The 22,887-nt window shown below is 40.5% G+C and overlaps 1 protein-coding gene and 1 long non-coding RNA gene across 6 annotated transcripts in view; one reads left to right on the top strand and one right to left on the bottom strand.

Annotated features, from left to right (window-relative positions):
- The window catches only part of LOC145991266 (solute carrier organic anion transporter family member 74D-like), a 315,986-nt gene that overhangs the window by 147,485 nt on the left and 145,614 nt on the right, over window positions 1-22,887 (top strand). For 3 of the 5 annotated variants that reach the window (XM_083127233.1, XM_083127232.1, XM_083127234.1), the window contains one exon: window positions 8,333-8,384. The exons of 1 other annotated variant lie outside the window; for it this stretch is intronic. The gene's annotated coding sequence lies outside the window, so the exon portion shown is untranslated. Of the gene's footprint in view, window positions 1-8,332; window positions 8,385-20,254; window positions 20,562-22,887 lie in introns of those variants that run through there. One more of the 5 variants, XM_083127235.1, reaches the window with a different exon arrangement.
- LOC145991269 (uncharacterized) overlaps window positions 13,355-22,887 on the bottom strand; it is a 184,246-nt gene continuing 174,713 nt past the window's right edge. Inside the window, exon 4 of the long non-coding RNA XR_014442034.1 lies at window positions 13,355-13,444. This is a non-coding gene — a long non-coding RNA (uncharacterized LOC145991269). The remainder of the gene's footprint in view (window positions 13,445-22,887) is intronic.

The raw sequence follows: 22,887 nt of genomic DNA on the forward strand, positions 1-22,887 counted from the left end.
TGTAATCATATGTCCCTGGTTCTACTCCCGATGGAGGGTGTGGCCGTCACAGGGTGTAAATAATTGAACACTGTTCTCCATAGGTTTAGAAGAGGCTTGGGCAACTCGCTTGCACTTGTGGAGGCAAGAGAGCCCTCCGTGCGGTTCGAGATTCCCGCCTTCACACTGCGCCTCAAGGCCAGTAAGCAGCAGGGCAAGAGTTGGGGAACCTCTGGCGTTGGGAGTTAAAACATACTGTGGGGGAAGCATCATCCTTTTCACAGAACCTCGTCCCGTTCCTTCTGCCGCGATTGCAATGCCACACTGCACGGTTATCCACGAATCAGAGAAAGAGACGTTTCCCACTGCACGTTCGCGATCGACGTAGCCTCCTGCCTCGCTCATTCTCTCCTTTCTGCCCCTATCACAATACTACAGCACCGCAGTCCACAGCGTGAAAACGAGAGTGCTCTTCCACCAATACGACGGTTTGAACAGCCTTCGTTAGGAATCTAATACCCTAAACCGATATGCAACCTTCAATTTTCCTGTGCGTTGCTGGTTGCTTTGGCTTTTAAGGGGCAAGAGTATTGGAATTTTTGATTTCATCATGATTCGAGAATATAATGTATGTTAAGCTTGCATGTCGGCCATCGGCCTGGCCAGCGTTAACATGCTACGAAGTCAGAGGTCCCAGGTTCGAATCATTTCGTTAATTCATCTTTCGTCTTGCAATTAACTCAAAGAGGTAGAAAAGTGACAAAAATAACTGAAATAGAAAATAATCTACTTCGTGAATTCGTACTGGCAACGGTCATACATCAACTTTAGCGTAATTTTTTCATATATAATCAGTGTTCCTAATTTTTCAACCTTTATTGTTAATACCATTACATAAAAAAATATCTGGCAAGTGTTGGATTCCCAGACTCCCTCGGCAGGTCCTTTGTTTCATTCAATGCAACATTTTTTCAAGAATGTGAGAATTGTTTCATTTTTCGGAATTTCGTTACTATTGGTTCATTAACTTACAAAGAGGATTGATGTTAGGAGGCATTTTATGCCTTCATATTAGGCACGTTTACTTCATTTTCAAATGGGACAACTTTATGTGAAAATTGAAAATAGAGAATTTCCTTACAGGTTGAAGGATACCTGATGTAGTTGTTACTTTCCTCAAAAGATGGAGCTGACAATATTACATTTCGTTACTGTCTTGTATTTCTATTCTGAACCTGTTATCTTCTGTTACTTAATAAATTTATTTTACTTTTCATCTATTCTACTATTTATATCAAGTTATATCTTAACCGCGGGGAGTAGAGTGGCAAAATTGTCATTACGTTATACGTTCCATCCATTCTTTATTACAGAAAAAGCTGAATAACAGAAAAAGGTGAGTACGCCATGATCATGTCAAATATGCATTTGGATTAATCCATAGTTACACGAACGGTAGAATACGTTAGGCAAAAACTAAATTTATAGATCAGTAAGTTTTCGGAATGTATTTAAATTTTATTGTGTGATGGTACGATTATATTTTATCTCGGAATTTTGAGAAATACTTTTAATGAGTTTTGTGTGTTTCATGCGATAATGTAGTGTTGTAGTTTTGATTACTATAATCACCACTATAAATATTCTCAGTAAATAATTATGTGGAAATGAAATTCAGGGCAAACACAATGGAATGATTTCTATGGGTTACAACAGCAATTAATAAATCTTTGTAAAAATGACAATGGCATTACAGAAAGTATTCACGAAGTGTTCACTAAATTACACATTCAAAATGCCAGCTTTCTATATGCATTTCTATAATATGCAAATTTTGAAATAAGACCAAATTAGATATATATCTTTCTATTACAAAAGAGCCTTTGTTATTTAGCGGATTTTGTGAAGATATTCTAATTCCAGTGAGTATACTACGTCACAAAGCTTGCTTGTCAGCATTTTAATTTACTCTGAATGCTGTATGTGTGTTTCACCCACGTCACAAACTATTGCCTATTGCATTTTGGTTTCGAGTAGCCATGATGGAGGCCAGTTGTTGTATATATACATAATTCAAGCTGGCTGACGGTAGATTTGAACCTTGTTTACGATGGTATATTGTGCAGTATTCGGTGGTTCAAACAGAAGCTCATGTTATTTCACGGTATTTCCTCGCAAATAATAAACAAAATTGGCAGCGAACATTGTGAAACGCCCTCCCTTGCCCGGAAAAACAAAAGCTACCACTACCTAGATAGAGGCGGCAAAAATCTCCCTCGGACAAGTGAAAGTGCGTAACGGTCCAGGTTGAGTTCGTGTATAAGGACGGTGACCAACAGTGCATAGCGATTAGCCATATTATAAAAAAACATGTACTTTCAATTACCACACCTTTACCTGTAGCCGGGAAGCGGCTAGCTGCATACCTGAAAATCACGGGTAGCGACATGCGTATGAAATGATATTGCCCAAATTAACATAAAAATAAAAAGTATATTCTATTGATAACAAGAAAAAAAAATCAATTTAGTACTTTCCCCCTCTTGCACTCACACACATTCACTCACAGATTCAATCCACGGATCGGGTCAACAAAAATAATACATAAAATGTACAGGTTTTTGACGACGAGCCCTAATTATTGCATTCGCATTTACTTTTACATTGACTTTTGTCTAATCAGGTTATTTGTGAATTTGCTTCAGTGCTACTTCAAATCACTAGCCAGCCCTTACTTAAGTTCACCTTTAAAAAATAGGTCGGTGCGGTGACAATACATTATTTGTCCAGAATAAACAAAAGCGTCTCAACAACAATTACGCTCACGTGGGCGGACGTTTTTTCTTTTACTTGGCCTCACGTGGTCCTAAACATAACAATAACCTCCGTTGAGTGACGCAAACATATACTCTCTAGCAGGCGGGACTTCAACACTTCGCCGCGACGAGCAATTAATATTACCAGGCAAATACTTTAACAAATAATCACATGTGCGACCTGACGTAGCTAGCAGCGACACAGCGCTGACACATATTAAACTGAACAAACCTCAAATAGGTAAAACAATTAAGCGGGCGGCGTTTTATTCTAGCAGTACGCACTTCAATCAAATTAAAAAAAAGGAGCATAAACAACAGTGAATTTAAGAACATTAAAAAAATCACAAGAAATGAGTGAAATTGACCTGAGACAATTAAATACAAATATTAAGCGCAACGGGAGTTTGGTATGAAGTTTCGAGTTGTATGGGCGTTTTCAAAACATCGACGAATTTCTAGGGCATTCTCTAAATATCAATCGAGTCGGTACGTGTTGACATTCATACAGATGAATACGTTACCATCTCTCTGGTTCCACGGCGCATCCTGGTGTCTTCGCGGGCGATTGAACTCACTTAGTATGCACACGAAAGGTTTTCTTATTCTTCCTTGGTCGCGACGACGACAAGGTGAAGAGCGTTCATGCATCTGGCTCCTCGGCGGATCAGTGACGATGGGTCGTCGGCGTCGCTCGGAGAAGGTCAAGTGTCTCGGCGTCTCTTCCTCTCGGGGTCGGTGAGCATCTCCGTGGTCAGGCGTGATTCGGACGTCGCATCTGGGCGGTGGGCGGTAGTTCATAGGTCGTCGGCGTCTTCTCCATCACCGTCGGACGATCTCAAGCGCCGGGACGTCGACATGGCAGCGTTCGACATCTCTCTCTCTCTCTCTCTGTGGCGGCTGGTAGGCATCCGGCGGCGTAGCTCGGGTTTTCGGCATGATGTAGGCATTCGTCGTGGTGTCTCGTCTGGCATCGGGGCGAACCGAGGGTGACCCCTCTCCTCTCTTTCTCTCTTAGCCCGCCATGATTTTTGATGTTCCTTGTTTCACAAAAACTGTAAACTGCGTAAGATTATAACGGAAACACAGTCTCGCTTCGACTTGCTCCAGCGATTGAGGTAAGCACACTCGTATCGACTTACTGCCTATCACACACTGATGTTCGCGAAACAAAACTAAGACCACGGTATACGGAGATGTAGCACGGAGGTGCTCTCGCTACAAGAATCGCGGTAAACTGTCCGTCGAAATGGCAGGTCCTTCGTTTTATCCGGATTTCGAAAAAAGACGCTTGGCGGTCGTTGAAGGGACGCTTCCGGAGAGGTCATTCCACTTCGCTCCATTGTCTCCCAGCTTGTACAGGGCCGTGCCTCTGGTATGAAACGTTCGGATTAAGCCGCCGTAAGCGCGGCGCCTACAGCTCAACTGCAATCTGTGTCCATAAACTGATCGATTATAACCAATTCGATCTGGCATCCGTAATTCTTTCTTGATTGCGACGAATCTCCACACATCCGTCCTTGCATACATGTTGCTGCGCTGGTAAAAGTTTCACATCAGTCCGGCCGCTGGAATCCGAGATATTCGGATGGCTGTCGTTAAGGTCGAATTTCCTAAGTTTTAGACGCATAACGTGACCTTTCTGGCGCTCGCCCGTCAGACTCGCGACTTTCTCCTTCCTCCCGTTGGCTTGGCAGATCAAATATACATATATACAAATAAAAACACTCAATACCTTGATTAAGCACATTTTTTCACCGCTATGGATTAGAATAATAATAATAATGATGAGGCAGGTCGACGATAAATCTGACTGTCACAACATGGCGCCTGTGCAAATTCTGACGTCACATGAAACCCACCTACATGGAGAATGATTGAAGATACGAACAGATAATTTTTGATCGTATGGAGAAAACAAAAGATGTAGGGATGTATCATGTTAAAAATTGTTACAATTCTTATAACTTTCAGTGGTGAGATGTGTTTTATGCGATGGTCTTCCGAACAATCGGGAAAGACATTCATAACTTCATTGCATAAAAATCAGTGTCAAAGTTACACCAGAACAAACATGAGACGTGTTAACATTGCATCGGGTATACACTACTGCAAAATCTACAATATTGTGTGTTTCACATGTGACGTAATTGTTTGTCACTGGCAACCTAACACACTGTTTCAAAATGTGTCCTTGTACATTCAAAGTCCAATTATTCATGCCCGAAAACTCATTCAAGGAAGTCAAACACAAAAAAAAAAAAGAAACGATTAAATGATGTTCAGTGTTGCCCTTGAAATACCCCCAGTTTTCCTTTTCCTACGACGCAAATTCTTGTTTATCGAATTTACTCGGAACACAGGGGACGTGCATTCTGTCTTCTCAGAATGACCCTAATCAAATTGCTTAGGTCACCTTCCTCCCCATCATCAATCACAGTGGAATTCTTGGAAATTTCTTGGCACCGTTTCATTATTCCGCATTGGGAATTTCAGCTGAGAATAAGAAAAGATTTTCTGTGAATTCTGCAGCGTCTTTCCACATATGGAACACCAAGGGGTGATCTTGAAAGTGCAGTCTGCAATGTTATCCCTGCAGGAAATCTTTTCACCTATCCTTGAAAAATCCTCAAGCCTAGACCTACGCTTGTTTGTAAATGACCTTTTAGATGTGGACATCGGTAAGTCTCAATCCTACCACTGCGGCGCTAGTTGTGTGTTTCGACGATTAATGTATACGGAAATAGTTTTGAATGCCATAACTTAAGGCTGTCATTTAAATTGTGTAACATTCATTAATATTTCTGTCCCTTTTTGTTGTGGTTGTAGGAAGAAGGAAATAATGTTGTTTTGCTTTGTGCGCACAGTGTCGTGCTAGCCAAGGAATACCGACAGTTGATAAAAGTGAAGTCTAATCAGTTGTTTTGAAATAAATATTCTTTGGTTTTCTTTTCGTAAGATACCAAGACATTTCAGAATTGACACGCACTCTTACTGGCATAAATTATATTTCCCTTTGTAACTAAAATTGAGATAGTGTTTATCATTTCAACTTATATTTTTAACAGCTTGAAGATGCCTATTCGAGTGCTGCATGGAGAGCATTTCTCTCGAGCGCCGAACAGTTCGTACGGATGACGCTAGATAGCGTTCGGAATTGAGAGCTGTTCGAATGACGCTCGAAGCCCAGTGGTGCAAGTATAACCATCATTGGTCTGTGGTAGTGGGGCTTCAATTATGGATCGTGAGGTGAAGGACGAAGTGAAATTGAAACTTAAGGGAACATAGTCATCATCTCCATTTAAAAATATAGTTTAGTCTATCTTACCAATACAGTGATACATGAAAATGAAGCAGATGATTGCGGGCTGAAACTACCAAGGTGGATATTTTACATACATGTGTGTACGACAGTGGCGTATTGCTGAGCCTAAGACCTGAACTATCTCACTGTGACACCTGGTCCTAGGCTATGGAGGAAGGGAGAAGACTAGATTCATTCTTGACGTCTTCAAGGAAGCCACGTTGCCATCCCAACTGTAGTCAGGTTGCAAACTTATAAAAATTCAGGTTGCCAACTCCTAAGAATTCAGGTTGCCAACTTCAGAATCGCCATTATCTTATTTTCTTTTTTCAAATCAGCTTAATTCACACAGTTTCTAAGAGATTTCTCTTCAGTATTTTACTTTCTAGGCTTCAGGCTTTGCAGATAGCCTTGCTAGCCTAGAATATACGCCCCTGGTGTACGATTTTTGTCACACTAGAATGATATACCATTGTAAACGCTCGGGGGTGAGAGACTCGAACGTGTGTAGGCTCAGGGGCGCGTTTTTAGTAGTTTTTCATTTGCTTTTGTACCCTTGAACGGGGTATGTTCAGTTCTGCGAGATTTTTACGCATAGATATTCGTATGGTATGTCTCATTAGGTCGCATAGTAATTTTGGTTTTAGATATCATATGCATTATAGTTCACAGAAATCTGGAACGAGGCAGAGATTCTCGGACTCAAAGTCTAGGCCTCTTCTCTATTTTAAAAGGCCGTCTCGGTCTCTGTATCATCTATGCAACTAGGACTGTAGACGGCGTGAGAGGGGGAGTGAGGACATGAAGGGAAAAGCGTAGTTGTAGCCACCATCCGTTTGCAGCAGCGCGCACTCGCTTTTTGCCCTTCTCTTCCGTTATGCAAGGAAGTGTGTAGAGTGTAGGTTAGAGTCAAGCTCCAAACATTGTGACTATGATAACTGTTGTAAATGTAGCTTTTGAAATTTTTCACTGGAGCTTGATTGACACCATGGAGGATTGGTGTCGTATTAAATACGAGCGAAATCGGTCGGCACGTTTCAACTTAGGCACCTTGCCGGGTTGATGCTCGGAAGAGAGATTTCTTCATAAAGGAGTAACTGTGAAAATATATTGTAATGCGCTTGTAATGCTTGTTGATAAGGAGTGTTTAAAGTTGTCGCTGCAACCTGTTTGTACTTCTAGCATTGTAATCGTAGTAGGAATGTACAACCTTCAAAATGTTAAATCAGCTGTTTTTAACTACTTAGTTAGTGCATGACTAATTGATGTGGATTCTTACGCAACTCCTCCTATCGATTTAGAAGCATGTGCTCTTCAGAAAAGAACACGACGCAAGCGATTTATTAGTTTATCATACAAGAATGAACTTTCACCCCCCCTTCCCTTTTAGTATGTTTCTGTTTGATCATCACTGCACTTACGAGTGCGGTACATATTGTGAACGAAAAACCACTGTTGCCAAGTTCCCACTTTTTTTAGCGAGACATTGGCCTTGTGGATTTTATCTCCTAAAAATCCAGGGAGCTCTCTTTGCACGATGGAACATGTAGGAAGACAGACGAAACTCGGTATAATATCGTCTCGAGACATATCAGTAGTCCGGTCTTCTTTGCAATTACGTTAATCAATATTCAGGTCGCAACCGTTTGGTATATCGTGTGTTTAATATACAGGACATTCACAAATTAGTTATACAAAAGTATTCTGGTGAACTAGCTGCAAGTTGGAAGTGGCTCTCCTAATTGAATGACGCCGACAAAAATAGATTAGACTTCGCATTTAATTTGCTTCAACAAAAGACAATCGACTCCATGTCTTCCACCGCTCTACCTAGTTTTATACCTCTAATTTGAATCATTGTGCTCATTTTCTAGATCAAGATCAAGGTTTCTTTACTGCATTTGAACCCATGACCCTTCTGGAGAAACATGGCTATCCGTACAGTAAGTATACGGATTGTTGTGCCTCCGTAATTTTATACCCCAATACAACCTTTAGTTCTATTTTAGATTCGACATGGTGTTTTTTCTACCGATCCGGTTTGGCAACAGTGCCAGAACCCTTGAACAGTGACCTACATACGAACTTGAACCTAGATTCAATGGTAATCAAAGTTTCATTTTTTAGCTTGGTAATTTATGTTCGTCCAGCGTTATTCATTGAGGTTTCTTTGCATTTTGAAATTAGTTTCCTTCAAAAACTTATACATTTCTTTCGTTTGCTTATCTTTCAGATTAGTTGACGCTGAAACTCGTGCGCGGGGAACCACTAGAATCTTGAAAGTGGTGAGTATCAAACATAATGTGATTCATTTTGATACCACATTTGCCATTGTACATTATTGTGTCAGTAGAACGAAAGTTAATACTTAAACATGTGATACCTTTGAATGAGTTAACGCTATAAAGGTGTAATTTGGTGTAATTTGATCACCAGGGAACGAATTTATTTGTGCTAAAAGTATTAGATCTGTAAATATATGAATGTAGACTTACAATATTGAAAATAACAATTTTCATTAAGCAGTGGCTCACCTGGCTAAATAAAATGCATTAGGTGTACATTACATTAATTTTAATGTCAAATTCAACTACAAAATTGATTTACTTTTTAGAGTTGACTAAAACTGCATTCAATACCGTATGACGTAATGAGAGTATTTTTAAAATAACCAATGGATTCCACGGCGAAAGCTTTATCTTGTATTCTCTATTGTCAGGGCTGAAGTCGAGGGTATATGACGGTATATGCCTTCTGGTTAACCTTACTCATTAGAATATATCTTCTATACTTTCTTTTAATTTATGTAACTTGGCCATTGTGATGTCACGTGATGGGGACAGGACATCATATTCAGAAGGCCCACCAGTTGATCAGTTTCAGCCCAAGAAGTATGTGAAGATGTGACTGGAAAACTGCCATGTTACTTATTACACTAATTCAAGTATGATTGATTGATTTGGTTTATTATTTTACTTCGCCTTTGTGCCAATTTTGGTTAATCACGAAGATGAGGATGAGTGATGATATGCTTTTCTTCCTTTATCCTTTGTTTCTGTGTTCTGTCTTATCTTGACTCTGTTCCTATCTTTGTCTCAATTCGCTATCTTTCTGTCCCTCTTAACTTTAGCATATGGGCCATCAGCTACGGATCCATGGGGAGGGGGATAAGGGCGATCGTCCCTCCCAACTGCCAGGTTTTTGGTTATATTTTTATCATTCCTAATGTTTTTGAAGACTCAAAGGTTCTGTGTTTCATCACAAAGTTTAACAGGATCGAGAATATATTTTAAATTTTGATGTAAGCCCACTTTATGCTCATGATAGGCTAATGGAAACTGGACCTACAGTTTAAATTTGGATCCAAACCACTGTGGAACATCCCTCAAAAGGGAATCCAACCCAAGACCCCTTGAAAGAACAGTTTTTTTTCCTTCACTTTATTCCTCACATTAGATAATTCAGTTTACCATGGCAACGAGAGGAGAACCTATGAAAACGACATACAATAATAACCTTCCATTTGGGACCACCAATAACGTTATGGAATGTCAACGGGTCCTGGGTTCGCTACCCGGTGCAGGCACATACCAGTTTGGATTCCACTTTAAACTGCAAATCCTGTCCCGATTAGTTTATCTGTGCATAAAGTGGACTTGAAACAAAACTCAATAACCATATACCGTGCGTTCATTTCGATCTGCAGCCGAGAGATCGGGAGAAGCGTGGCGGGCGGCGCTGACGGAGATGCCGACATTTGCGGCCTGTAATGCCCGCTTATTTTTATAGACATATGCAGACATTTATATAAATATTGCAAAACGATCACTAACCTGTGTTATAACACGCAAAAGTTCTTCTGTAATTCATCCAAGTTCTGCTCTTATATGCACAAATAAATACGCTTTAGAAACGATGTTAAGAGCCACAGATAATAAAACATTTTAATCATAGTTTTGACCAGTAACGTCCTGCTTAAGTTTATATCCTTGAAAGAGTTTTGTGCCGATGGGGATCGTTTGGAGCTTTTGAATGTGCAACACTGTATCAAGATTACGCTGTAGAAGAAACCGATAAAAGTCAATAGTGTTCGTGAGCTTCCTTGCAATCCGAAATCTCCGAGCTCGAGTTTTTTGTTCCTTCGCGACTAGATGAAGACAGAGTTGTAAATATAGTGGCGAGCAATTTAAACCAAGAGCGTGTTAATTTCGTACTGTGCGCAAGAGTGTTATTCTTGGTTACTTGCAGTTACTTGTTTGTGTTATTGCAGTGTGTATGTGTGACGTGTCAGTGAGACGATTGGAATGCCAGCCGCAAGATTCACGTTAGAACAAAGATTTTTTTATGTATGACACGTACCTACGTGAAAACAAACTCGTGTCGAAACGTGTGTAGGTAATTTGTACAGAAATTCCCATGCGTTTCAACTCCACACAGAGATACGGTTAGACATCTTGTCCTTAAATTACGAGAAACTGTATCGTTAAATTTTAAAACACCTAAGCAAAAACGACGGATTCTAACCGAAGCAAAACTCGATGATATTGGTGCAGCGTTAGAACGTTCTCCAAACAAACCTCTACGCCGTGTTTCACAAGAGGTGGGCGTGTCAAAATCATCGGCACATACAGTCACTAAGCTACTAAAATTAAAACCATACTCTTATAACACAGGTTAGTGCTCGTTTTGCAATATTTATATAAATGTCTGCATATGTCCATAAAAATAAGCGGGCATTTCAGGCCGCAAATATCGGCATCTCCGTCAGTGCCGCCCGCCACGCTTCTCCCGATCTCTCGGCTGCAGATCGAAATGGACGCACGGTATATCAGGCCTAACCATGGCCTTACTCCTAGAATTTGTAAAGCATACGCTAATCGAACATGGCAGTCTAAAAGAGGCGAGGTACCCGACTAAAATACACCCCACCCAACTGTAACTTCTGGATCCGCCACTGAGGGCCATTCCACGAAAAGTGGACCTACTCCAAGTAAATAACAAAATTAATTAATCTGGAATTTTTCATTGTTTCTAATTGCGTTAAGGTTTAAATATTTGAATGCATACAATTTGCATATTGCACCAACAAAAATTATTAGTATCTGTAGCCTATATGCTTCACAGACAAATGAAGTCAAACTTGGCTATATTTTAAAAGCGCCACACACGTAACACATTTTCGTTCATGCTTTTCATGTATTCAGGCTGTGTCGTCATATTCAAGTTTTTTAAAATTTGTTAGCAGACACCACAATGTACTTCATAATTCTATGAAATCAGCCCGTTTTGAATATTTTAATCCAATCTCATGTCTAGAACCTTAAATTTTGTGTGTAAAATGTCACACTCCTAACGCTGGAATGTCCCATAAATGATTATCTTTTCTAAACTGTTTTGGTGTGCCAGGCGAAATACCTGAGTAGATTCCGTTCCGCCATTGGATATTCCTTGATTAGCGTCTCACAGGTGTCTGTTCCTTATTTAATAATTACACTTCTCCCACCCTTCTCGGTGTCGACTTTCCTCTTCCGCGTTCTCCGTCACCTGGCTGCATGCACCTCGGCAGCCGTCTTCTTCCTAATGTTGATAAATGCAGTGCAGCAGGTCGCCGTAATGGGATTTTGCACCTTCCGAAGACTCCCCGAGGCGTCTCTGGAGAAAAACTTGCACACGCGATTAATCAGAGCAGGTGCCAGCTCTCCGACCTCCCCAACTTGCGTCCTGTTGGCTGTTCGTGTCTCCAAGATGGGTTTGTCTATCGTACACGAGTTATCTGTGATTGAAACAGATCCTTTGAGATAAGGGCTCGAACAACAATCTTGTGCTAAAAGATCCACCCAGCAAAAAATTCTTGGTGGGATAGTTTTTGTTATGACAAGAAAAGATAAGTAATTAGTTTTGATTTCAAATACACTTTACTAAAGAACGAAGGATAATTTCTATCTCTGTGTGTATTTCTGAGAGTTGCATCCCCCCCCCTCTCTCTCTCTTTTTCAAGGGACCATTAAGAGGCCTACACCCATAGCAACATATGCACAGTAAAAGTAAAACAAGATGGCAGGACAAATCTCTCGGCGATACTTGGGTTGGTTCTTGAGAAATACGCCTTAAGACATTGCTGAAATTCACGTCCTACGTCACTAAAGTAGAAACGTCCTCTGATTGGTGTGACGTCACTGGTTACGGAGACGTGCAGCAAAGGAATACTCAAGCTGAAAATACCCGGATTGACGTCGAAGTATGGATCATCAAAATTTGACATCCCTTGCGATTCTGCAATCTGGTAAATGCCAGTTTATATATCTTTTTGTTCGTTCGCCTCCCATCCTAGCATGGCTGTAAGTTTCACTGAGGCACGGTGCATGCAAGGAGAGAGAGGATTGATGTAACAAGGATACGTCCACATGCGCATTAGTCGTTTACAACAAGGTTAGGCGATTAGGCGACACACCTCTGAGGGCCTAAAGCCTTATGCATCATCCTTGATGGCTCTTTTCCCAGTATCTTAACAGTTCCAGTAAGCTTGAAGGTCGCAGTTCGTCTCCGATGGTTGAATGAAGGACACTGCGAACACAGAAAGGCTTCTATATTCGTTACTTCGGCGGAACAGGATGGAAATATGTTTATATCTTCACGGCACACCCTTTTCTGGCCAGCCTTCCTACTGCTACATTCCTTACCACCACTTAAATCACTAAGTGTTCTCGCAGGAAATTTCTTGGAAAGCGCAAGCAAGCTATGTACATGGGCTGAGCTGGACATTTTGACCGACGCCAGCCAAGCAGTTTTAGAAACTTTCGCTCCTTCTGAAAAACTGCTATGATATTCTGCAACGTCCTCCCGTTGAACACTAGGCGTTACAAAGTTAGTCCGTTGCTCCTTGTGTCGGGAACATGAGAATCTTTGCAAATCATCAGGGCTTGCTGGGTAGAAAAGAAACACAACATAGTTTTCAAAGTTAAACGCAGTTTTATAATCACTTATATTTCATAATCACTTATATTTCCTATCGTTTGTGGACTTACAAGCAATGTACAGATTTACTTACGTTTCTTTGCTTTGCCTGAAGAGACGTAAAGAACAATTCTATAGCATATCAAATCACAATCACTAAACACAAATGCATATAGAATTAACGTTGGACAAGACAAACGTAAATACACGAAAGTTTCTGTATTTTATTATTTTCGAGTATCGCTAGAAAGAAACTAAATTAATGCAAACCAATAACACTGTTCTGGCATTCCATGAACCGTTACCACGTTGATTCCTCTCCCTTCGCCTATTTTCCGACTCAGTCCGTCGTCAGGTGGAAATGTTCAAGCGGGTTCATACACTTCCTCGGCTGAGATAGAAAAGTGACGTCAACATGAACAGATTATGACGTAATTCAAAACACACGTGCAAGTTTCAACAACAAATTTACCAGTCTAACTCTAGTTGTCTGTGATATCGTGCACATTATTAGAAGTAACAAACATTTTAAAAATCTTAACATTTTACAAATATACAACCTTAAACACTCAGATTCATTACAATTCAAAATTCTGACAAATTGCATATGCTTAGAATTCCTTCTAGAGCATTCACAGGAGTTTTTGTGTGGTTGTCTCTCGCTGTTGTCTAGATATTTGTGATGGACAATAGACTTAGGCCCGCTTTAGGCGAAAGCATTTTCCTTAGCATTTTTCTTAACATTTACGCCACGACCAAAATGCTACAGTGTAAAGTGAGAAATCTTATGGCATTTCAGATGCCATGGCATATTTCATGTAATTTCTCAAGGATAGAACCCGTCCTGTTTCCGTAGCATTTTTCCTAGCATAGCCAATCAGAAGCGACCTCTAGGTCACGAGTGGAGACGTAATGGCGGACGCGTGAGATGTAAACAATGTATCACTTCACATTTTTAAAAGCCAATAAACTACTCAACAAGAAAGAATTCCAAAGGAATGTTGGTTTAAACAGATTCAACTCTCCCGGAGTTCCCTCACAACTATAATGCGCTGCAGGTGAAATCACACTATCGCCGCAGCTCACCTTTACAAGAAGAATTTAGTGAGTTCACCAGTTTGTTTGTGCAATGAATATACTGCAACTCCGAACCACATTATATTTCAATGCAAACTTTATGAAACTTGCAGAGAACCATTTTTACCGGAATTGTACAGGAGTGGACATCAAGCGCCACTGACACTGCCTTGTTTACTGACTTCACCTTCATCCTCGGTAATCTATATTCTTACAAAATATCTTAATAAGTCGAATATAATTCTGTAAAAGTGTAATGAAATTTGGTAACTATTTATTACGAAAGGAATAATTGTGAGTAAATATTATGTGAATACATGTATATATTACCAATTGATAAATTGTTAACTGGTGCATGGATTTTGTCCACAACCAATAAATATTTTATATATAAACTACTCAACCGACAGGAATAAAACTGTATTAGGTATAAATCAATGGCGCTGCTTAAATACATACTTTATAACGTACACAGTACACGCATGGAAGAATATTTCAGTTGTTTCAATTGTGAACACCGTGCACTCACCATAGATGGTGTAACTCTGCGTACCTCCCTTTTGTCGCAAAAGCTAACAGAAATCACAGAGCAAATGCTTTCGTGGAAATTACTCTCTGCTATAAGATTTTTGGAAGCATTTACAGAGCATTTATGCTAGCAACAATGTTAAAGGAAATACTTCCGTCTAAAGCAGGCCAAGCACTGCTCTGTTCTACAAACATCTTAATTTCCCTCCATAGATGTCTCAATTTATATTCTTAACCTTTTCTTTGCTGTGCTCCATTTCGGGACAGCCATTATGTCTTCTAATATTCTATTTCTGACATCTATTTTTATAGCTTTCATTATTCTCTCATGTTACTGAATCTCTCGTACCACCCTGAATATTTGGACGCTCAATTTTGCCGTGCTTCTCTTGCCAACAAAATCTGGTAATAGAGAGAAATTATACGAAAATTATATTACGGTATTTCAGAAAGTATTGCAGCGTAACTGTGTAGAAAGCATGCAGGATGATAGAATTAACGTACTTTTAATATATTTTATGCATTCACAACATTGTTCGATACCCGGCGGAGGCACACATTAGTTCGGATACCCAGTCCCGATTAGACTATCTGTGCATAAAGTGGACTTAAAAAACCTCAAACACACAAGCATTCACGATAACATTGGTATTAATTCGGCATAACTTTTAATGGAATGGATAGGTTTGATATATACAGTTCAAGTAATTCAGTTTTGGAGTGGTGGAAATGCATATTTAGCACTACAAAAACAATAAATTAAATGTTTGTGCAAAATTGTAGGGGAACGCCATTAAAAAAAATAACTACTCTGCTTTCCTAAATATCATATTCTATTGTGAATGCAGCAATATATTAGGCGCATCCAGAAAGTAAGTTCCCCTGGGTCGTGCACAAAAAGGGAACATTATTTCATTCAATGATTTATTGACACAGATACAGCACTTGTCCAGTTACTTGTCAACATAATTCCCGCCGGAATTCAGGAACTTGTCATAGCGTGGGACCAACTTCTGTATACCTGCGTCGTAGAAGTCCGCCGCCTGGGCGCCGAACCACTGTGTGACAGCCGTCTCAACCTCTTCGTCGCTGTGAAAATGTTGACCGGACAGGAACTTTTTCAGGTGCAAGAACAGGTGGTAATCACTGGGAGCGAGATCCGGGCTGTGCGATGGATGATCGAACACCTCCCAACCGAACCTGTCCAGAAGGGCTGCAGTGCGCCTAGCCATATGCGGTTTCGCATTGTCGTCACCCCAGCTTACCGCGTCGCTTATTCTGAATGGCTCGTCGCAATGTCCCTAGTGTTTCACAGTAACGGTTAGCGTTCACAGTCTCACCTCTGGGCAGAGAGGATCCACTGTGACGCCAATGCATGGACTGCTCCTTGCTTTCTGGGGTGCTGTATGCAACCCACGTTTCATCCCCTGTGATGATCCGGCTGAGAAAATCGTCATCATCATGGTAACGCTGCAGAAATGTCAGCGCCGTTCCCTTGCTTTTTCCTTTGTGTTCGGGCGTCAGTTGTTTCGGCACCCACCGGACACACAATTTCCGGAACAAGTGGCGTTTGGTAACAATGTCGCGTGCAACAACAACCGAGAAATCTGCAGGAAATGGCTGCTGAGTTCCGTGATCGTGTGCGACGATCCTCCAAGATGCGCTGCTGCACCTGCTCTACAAGCTTGTCCATAACGGCCGATGGCCGCCCACTGCGCTCGTCGTCATGCACATTTTGCCGGCCTTCAGTAAATGTCCTGAAACAACGACGCACCATGCTCATGACGTCTGCCCCATACACGTGGCACAGCTGACGATGAATTTCGATCGGCTGTATGTTTTGTGCGTTCAAGAACTTGATCACCGAACGAACTTCGCACGCAGCGGGAGATGGAATAGGAGCCACCATGTTTCATCGCTGCCGCGACGCTACTGAGAACTTTCGGGAGGTGTCTTCTAGGACATTCACTAGCCAGGGCATGTGCCTCTCACGCAAGCGCAAAACCGGTTTCAATACGCATGGCCTGCCACCTGTGGGCGAGTGGGAAACTTACTTTCTGGATGCGCTTAATACAATGACATTAACAACAATGTACTTTAAATACGGAAGAAAACTGTCATCCACATTTTGATTGATTGATTTGGCTTATTTTACTTCACTTTTCTGCCACTTTTGGCTAATTGCGAAGATGAGGATGAGTGATGATATGATGAAATTGATGAAGAGACACTCACAAAGAATACCCATGCCAAGGCGGGGATTCGAATCCGGGTCCTCTGGCGTCGTAGTGCGCTGTGATAACCACTCTACCACGGAGATCGGCTTTGTCATCCATATACAGTAAAATCTCGTTAATCCGGACTAATGAGGGAGATAAATTGTTGACCGGTTTAACGAAAGTCCGGATTAACTGAAATAACCTAAAAGAACAGTAGAAAGTGCATTAAAACTCCGTTTATAGCAACAAAATATGTTTATTATGGTGTATTTAAAGGGCATAGGCCTAAATACACTATACAGTACAGTACAAAGTCTGCGGGAAACAGAATTTCATCAGTGGTTGACTGCCTTTCCTTTGGGAAGTACTCTTGTTGACTTCTAGCCACATTTAAAACCTTGCATTCTGCTTTTTTTTGCCTGTCCGGATTAAGCGAAGTCCGGATTAACGAGGTTTTACTGTATATTAAAATTATAGAAGTGTTTTAAACATTTGAAACATGATGTCTTAAACACTTTCTTTAAACGTGCCTACTCTGTACTTCTTCCCTCCAACTCCACCTATGCCGCGGATTCGGACTCCAACGGTACGGGCATTCTGAGGATGGAACGGCGTATAGGTGGCAGCACCTGCCGATTCGGACATGATCTTAGGACTCGCCAATAGAAAAGCTGCAATTTCAGTTCTGCCGTGTGGTTTACAAGGAGTCGTGGCATTTCTTCCACGTAGTGTCAGAGAACGCCTCCTTTCAACAATAAATAAGGAAGGGCATAGCGTCTCTTGCATGGTGTGACGCAAGCGGAGCTCTAAATGTGGATTATACAAAACCCACGCAGCTGCTCCATTGTTTCCTTGTCCTCTATCTCACGAAGCCATGGCAACTCTCGCACTCAACACTAAAATAGTGGTGATGACAATAATTTAATCTGATTTGTATTGTAACTCATATCTCGGGAAATTTTAGGACATAATTGTACAGAAGTTATGTTATGGTAAAATAATTTCTGCTTTTTCTTGCATGGGTGTCCATCCCCCCAAGATCATATCATATTGTCTCACCGTAAAGTATTTAATTACGACCGCATGCCTACTACTACTGTATCCTATTGAAGTCACTTTTTTAGTTTTTATGAACCCATTACTTGATCTCCCCTCACTTATCTTCCTTTTCTTCATCTATCGAATTAAATATGGTGCACCTACTAGCAAAATTGACATGGAACCAGCTAAAATTAACGAATTACAAAGAAATATATTCTGATTTCCCCCCCTCCCCCAACTCATCGAACATATTGCAGCATGGTGCCAAGGTGTACAACTCGCACATATATTTTAGAAAAGTATATTCACATTGAATTTTATATTATTGAAAGGGAAAATCCCTCCCAAGAATTTAAAAGTATTTATACTTGAATTGTCATCGTATAGTTTTTTTTGTAAGAAAAAAAAGCTCCCTTAGTCTTCGTGCGTGGTCTTGATCAGGCATTGATTTAGGAGAGGGGCCTTCAGCCCCGAACTTCCAACTTCAAAGAGGTCCAACAAAATTATTAAAAAGATATATTTAAAATGTGGTAAAAATTAAAATAATGTATAAATTACCATTTGATAGAAACTGAAGTTGTATTAGATGCACAAATTAATTCTCGGCCATAGAAAATAGTGTTACAATAAAGTTCGGCGTAGCAATCTTCATTGGAATGTATACACTTTGCGATCTTTCGGGCAGCTGGCGAATTCACTGGCAATAGAACGACGGCGGTTTAGTGTCTTCAAACTCAACAATGCTATTTTGCACGTCTTGAAGGTGGTGGTGCTGGAGGGACCGGAACAGGTTGTAGTCTGAAGGGGACAGGTCAGGGTAATAAGCCGCATGAGGCAGAACTTCATGAGGCATGAAGAATGGAACTACTTCATTTCGTCAGAATCGCTTCCCCTTCCTCTCCATAGCCTCTATACTAAGTTTCAGCGCAATCCGTTGCTTCGAACGGGCTCCAGAGGGTTCTGAGTATGGGAACTTTAACTGTGGCCACCTGGTATAGGGGGACCTCAGGATGGGAGGACAACACCCTCAGTTGCCACGACAAAATGTTTTCTTTCATTTACCGACAGTGATATGTGTTCTGGGATTGTTCTGGTAAACGGTTTTCCCACATTTGCGGAGAAAAGATGCATCAGTTCACATTTGAATTCACACAGTGTTGAATACAGCCAGTTTCCATCGGGGGTAGGATCAAACTTCACGGGGGGAATGTCATAGGCATCAAATGATATTACTAACATTTTTTATATTTCCCGTTACCTCTGATAAGTAATTAAATTAAATTAAGTGTAATTAACTATCATTTTAAGAATGATGTTATGATGCTATAATATTATGTTATTGATTCTCATATGCTATAATATTATGTTATTGATTCTCATAACTTATGAGGGGCCTCCCCGATGGGTAATAAAGGGGTCCCGGGTTCGATACCTGGTGGAGGCACATAGTGGTTTGGATCCCACTTTAAACTGTAAATCCAGTCCCGATTAGCCTTACTGTGCACAAAGTGGACTTAAAACACCAAATCAAACCAAATCGATCATAACTTATGAGAATCAAGAACATAATATTATAGCATGCAATAATATACTTTATAAAGCAAACTAATGCATAGGAGCTTTTTTTTTTGCAACATTCGTTTATCTGTGGATAACATCATCAATGAAACTATCTGTGTATCTGTGGGTTCCTGCTTCTCCTCAGTTGACACATTCATTGAAGCGTATCCTGACCTTACTATTTCTTAATTTTGTCGTCACCATATTCATGGCACTTAGTGACCCTTCTAGGCCGGCAGTCAGTTATCAAAACGGACGATAGTGTAAATGAGTTCATTATTTTAATTTTTCATTATAAATGGGACCGATTCAATGAATTATTATTACGAAAGAGCTACGTTAAAGTGAATGAAAGAAAGTCAAAGTAAACGAGGTTTCTTACCTATTGTCCGAATGTTCTGCCAGATTCAAATTTTCGGGAGGGGTGGACTTTTTAATTTCCGGAGGGAATTCCTCCCCCCGGGCCATCCCTTGAATTCACCACTACATGCATATTTAGTAAAACGTAAGAGCAAGTTAACATTAAATCTCGTCTGAATTTTGCCCTAGGGAGCTTTAGCAGAGTCACCATAGACACGATCTGAAGCGTGACCTTCAGACTTTTTAATCTTCTAAGGTTATCTAGAGAACAAAAAGCAACGGATGCTATCATCAAATAAAAAAGGGAAAACCTAATAATCCAGTGCGCAATATCTTCTCGCTTTCCATCACGTATCGCTCTAATTTCTTCACATCTTTGGTGAAGAGCATCGGTTGGGCAGCACTGTGCATCTGAGGAGCGTTTAGTGTTTTCGTGTTATGGTGCAAAACCAGGGCAGTGGGTTTTTGGAGTGCGCGAGATAAGCCTGTGTTCCCGGAGGGTCAATGGCAGATACGTCCAGCTTATCAATGTGCCTGTTCATGCAGGGAAATTATGATGTAAACACATTACGTCGATTTAACCGAGTGCCACGTTTGTGATTCCGTATGCGAAGGTGACATATGCATTGCCCATTGCCTTGGATGGCCGAAGTGGGGTGCAAATGCATTCTTCGGAGATTTGCTGATCAATTGTGGAAAGAGTGCTCCCCCTTTGTTTAGCAGGTAAGTTTCTGATTGCTGATCAATTGCGGGAAGAGTGCTTTCTGTTTTGATTGTTGATCAATTGCGGAAAGAGTGCTCTCTGTTTTGATTGTTGATCAATTGCGGGAAGAGTGATCTCTGTGTTGATTGTTGATCAATTACGGGAAGAGTGCTTTCGGTTTTGATTGTTGATCAATTGCGGGAAAAGTGCTTTCTGTGTTGATTGTTGATCAATTGCAGAAAGAGCGCTTTCTGTTTTGATTGTTGATGAATTGCGGAAAGAGTGCTTTATGTTTTCATTGTTGATCAATTGCGGAAAGAGTGTTCTCTGTTTTGATTGTTGATCAATTGCGGAAAGAGTGTTCTCTGTGTTGATTAATGTTCAATTACGGGAAGAGTGCTTTATGTTTTGATTGTTGATCAATTGCGGAAAGAGTGCTCTCTGTTACCTATCGATAAAGTTTTATTCTCATTGATTTTCCTCCCACTACGTAGCTTTGTTTTCAGTGCGATAGACCTAACTTTGATGGCTACAATAATGATTACGTGAGAACTTAAGGTAGATTTTTTTATCAAGTGTGGCTAATGTGACCATTAAATCAGATCTAAATAAAAATAAGAATAATCATAATGGATATCCATGAAAATATCCGATGATTCAACAAAAATTAAAATAGGATGAAGTTTATTTTGATATTTTTTGAAACGATCTCTACATTAATCTCCGCTTGGATATAGCGGAATACAATTTACTACAACAACCTAACTAGACATACAGGGTGTCCACAAAGTCCTGCTACCGTTACGATGAAACTTAACTCCTAAACTATTTGAGATTTATACATGCAGTTTTTTGTAACGTGTTCTACAGCTCTCAAAGTTTTATTTACAATTACAACATTTCCACATGCGCCCCGTTAGTTGCCCTCAGGACGTCGAGACGGTATTCGATCTCCATCCATACATGCTACAGCATAGCAGAATCAACCTGTTCAACTTCTGCAATCCGTGTACGAAGTGTGACAATAACTGGAACAGGTGTTTCGTAGACACAATCCTTGACATACCCCTAAAGGAAAAAAATCCAAGGGGGTGATATCAGGGGAGCGCGGTTGCCAGGAAATGTCTATCCGAAAGGTCCCTCACAACATAATCTGCAAAATCAAAAAAAATAAAGTAATAACAAAAAATATCACTACTTATTAAAACTTTGAGAGCTGTAGAACACGTTGTAAAAACCGCACGTCTTTATATCATATAGTTTAGGAGCTACAGTATGTTTCATTGTAATGGTAGCAGGACTTTGTGGACACCCTGTATTTCTCCCAGAAATAGCAGACGGCATTATACCATGAAAACCCAAGAAGATATATTTACCTAGGAAATACCACTAGCATAGGAGATGTATTTCTCTCGGAAATATTAGACATCTGTTTATCATGACAACCCAAGAAAACATGTATCCATAAAAAGTAGAAGGAAAAAGTAGCCTACCATGTCAACCAAAGTACTGAATGGGACCACTTCCACTCGTTCGTACTCCTCCGAGTTTCCCACCTTCAAGCGTCTACAAGGAAACATCATTTTAAAGTGATATAAAATATCTGTCTTGGTCGTTTCAGCCCACAATCATCTACTTCATTGTTCACTTAAGTTTTAAGTTTCCTACGTCTTTCACCACACGATCCATATGTGAGGGCCCACTACCTCAGACAAACTAAGGTTATACGTGTACTACTGGACTTCGAGCGTATACCTCTCGTTTTGCCTGTTCGAGCGTAATTCGCTCGAGCGAAGAAGCTCTGAAGTCCCTGCGCCATCTAGCGTCGTCCGTGCCAACTATATGGCGCTCGAGCGAAATCTTCTCTCATCCCAGCACCCATGATGATATCTGTTTCCTGATCGTGTGATATCGCGATTTTTGGGCTAATTATTAGGCCTCCCAGATGGCGCAGTGGTAGCTTCGTCACCTTGTAATCAAGGGGTCCCGTGTTCAATTCCCGGTGAAGGCACATAGTGGTTCGGATTCCACTTTAAACTGTAGGTCCAGTCCCGATTAGCCTTTCTGTACATAAAGTGAACTTAAAACACCAAATCAATCAATCAATCAATGGGCTATTTATTTTGGGAGGATAGATGTAAGATTTCATTTCAAATTGAATTTATTGTGTAGACATTTTTTTTTTAAAATAGATAATACACAAGCATTTTCAATGTCTGCCAGGTTTAGATTATTCCTTTCCATTGCACAAACTCATCAGCTTATCTGTCCTCTCTCTTAAACCATATCTTTGCTTCTCAGTAAAGAGTATTTAGAGATAACGAAATAGTTTTATAATGTTTGTTA

The sequence above is a fragment of the Lepisma saccharinum genome, chromosome 8, assembly GCF_977018435.1.
Source record: "Lepisma saccharinum chromosome 8, izLepSacc3.1, whole genome shotgun sequence".
In the NCBI taxonomy this organism is placed as follows: Eukaryota; Metazoa; Arthropoda; class Insecta; order Zygentoma; family Lepismatidae; genus Lepisma; species Lepisma saccharinum.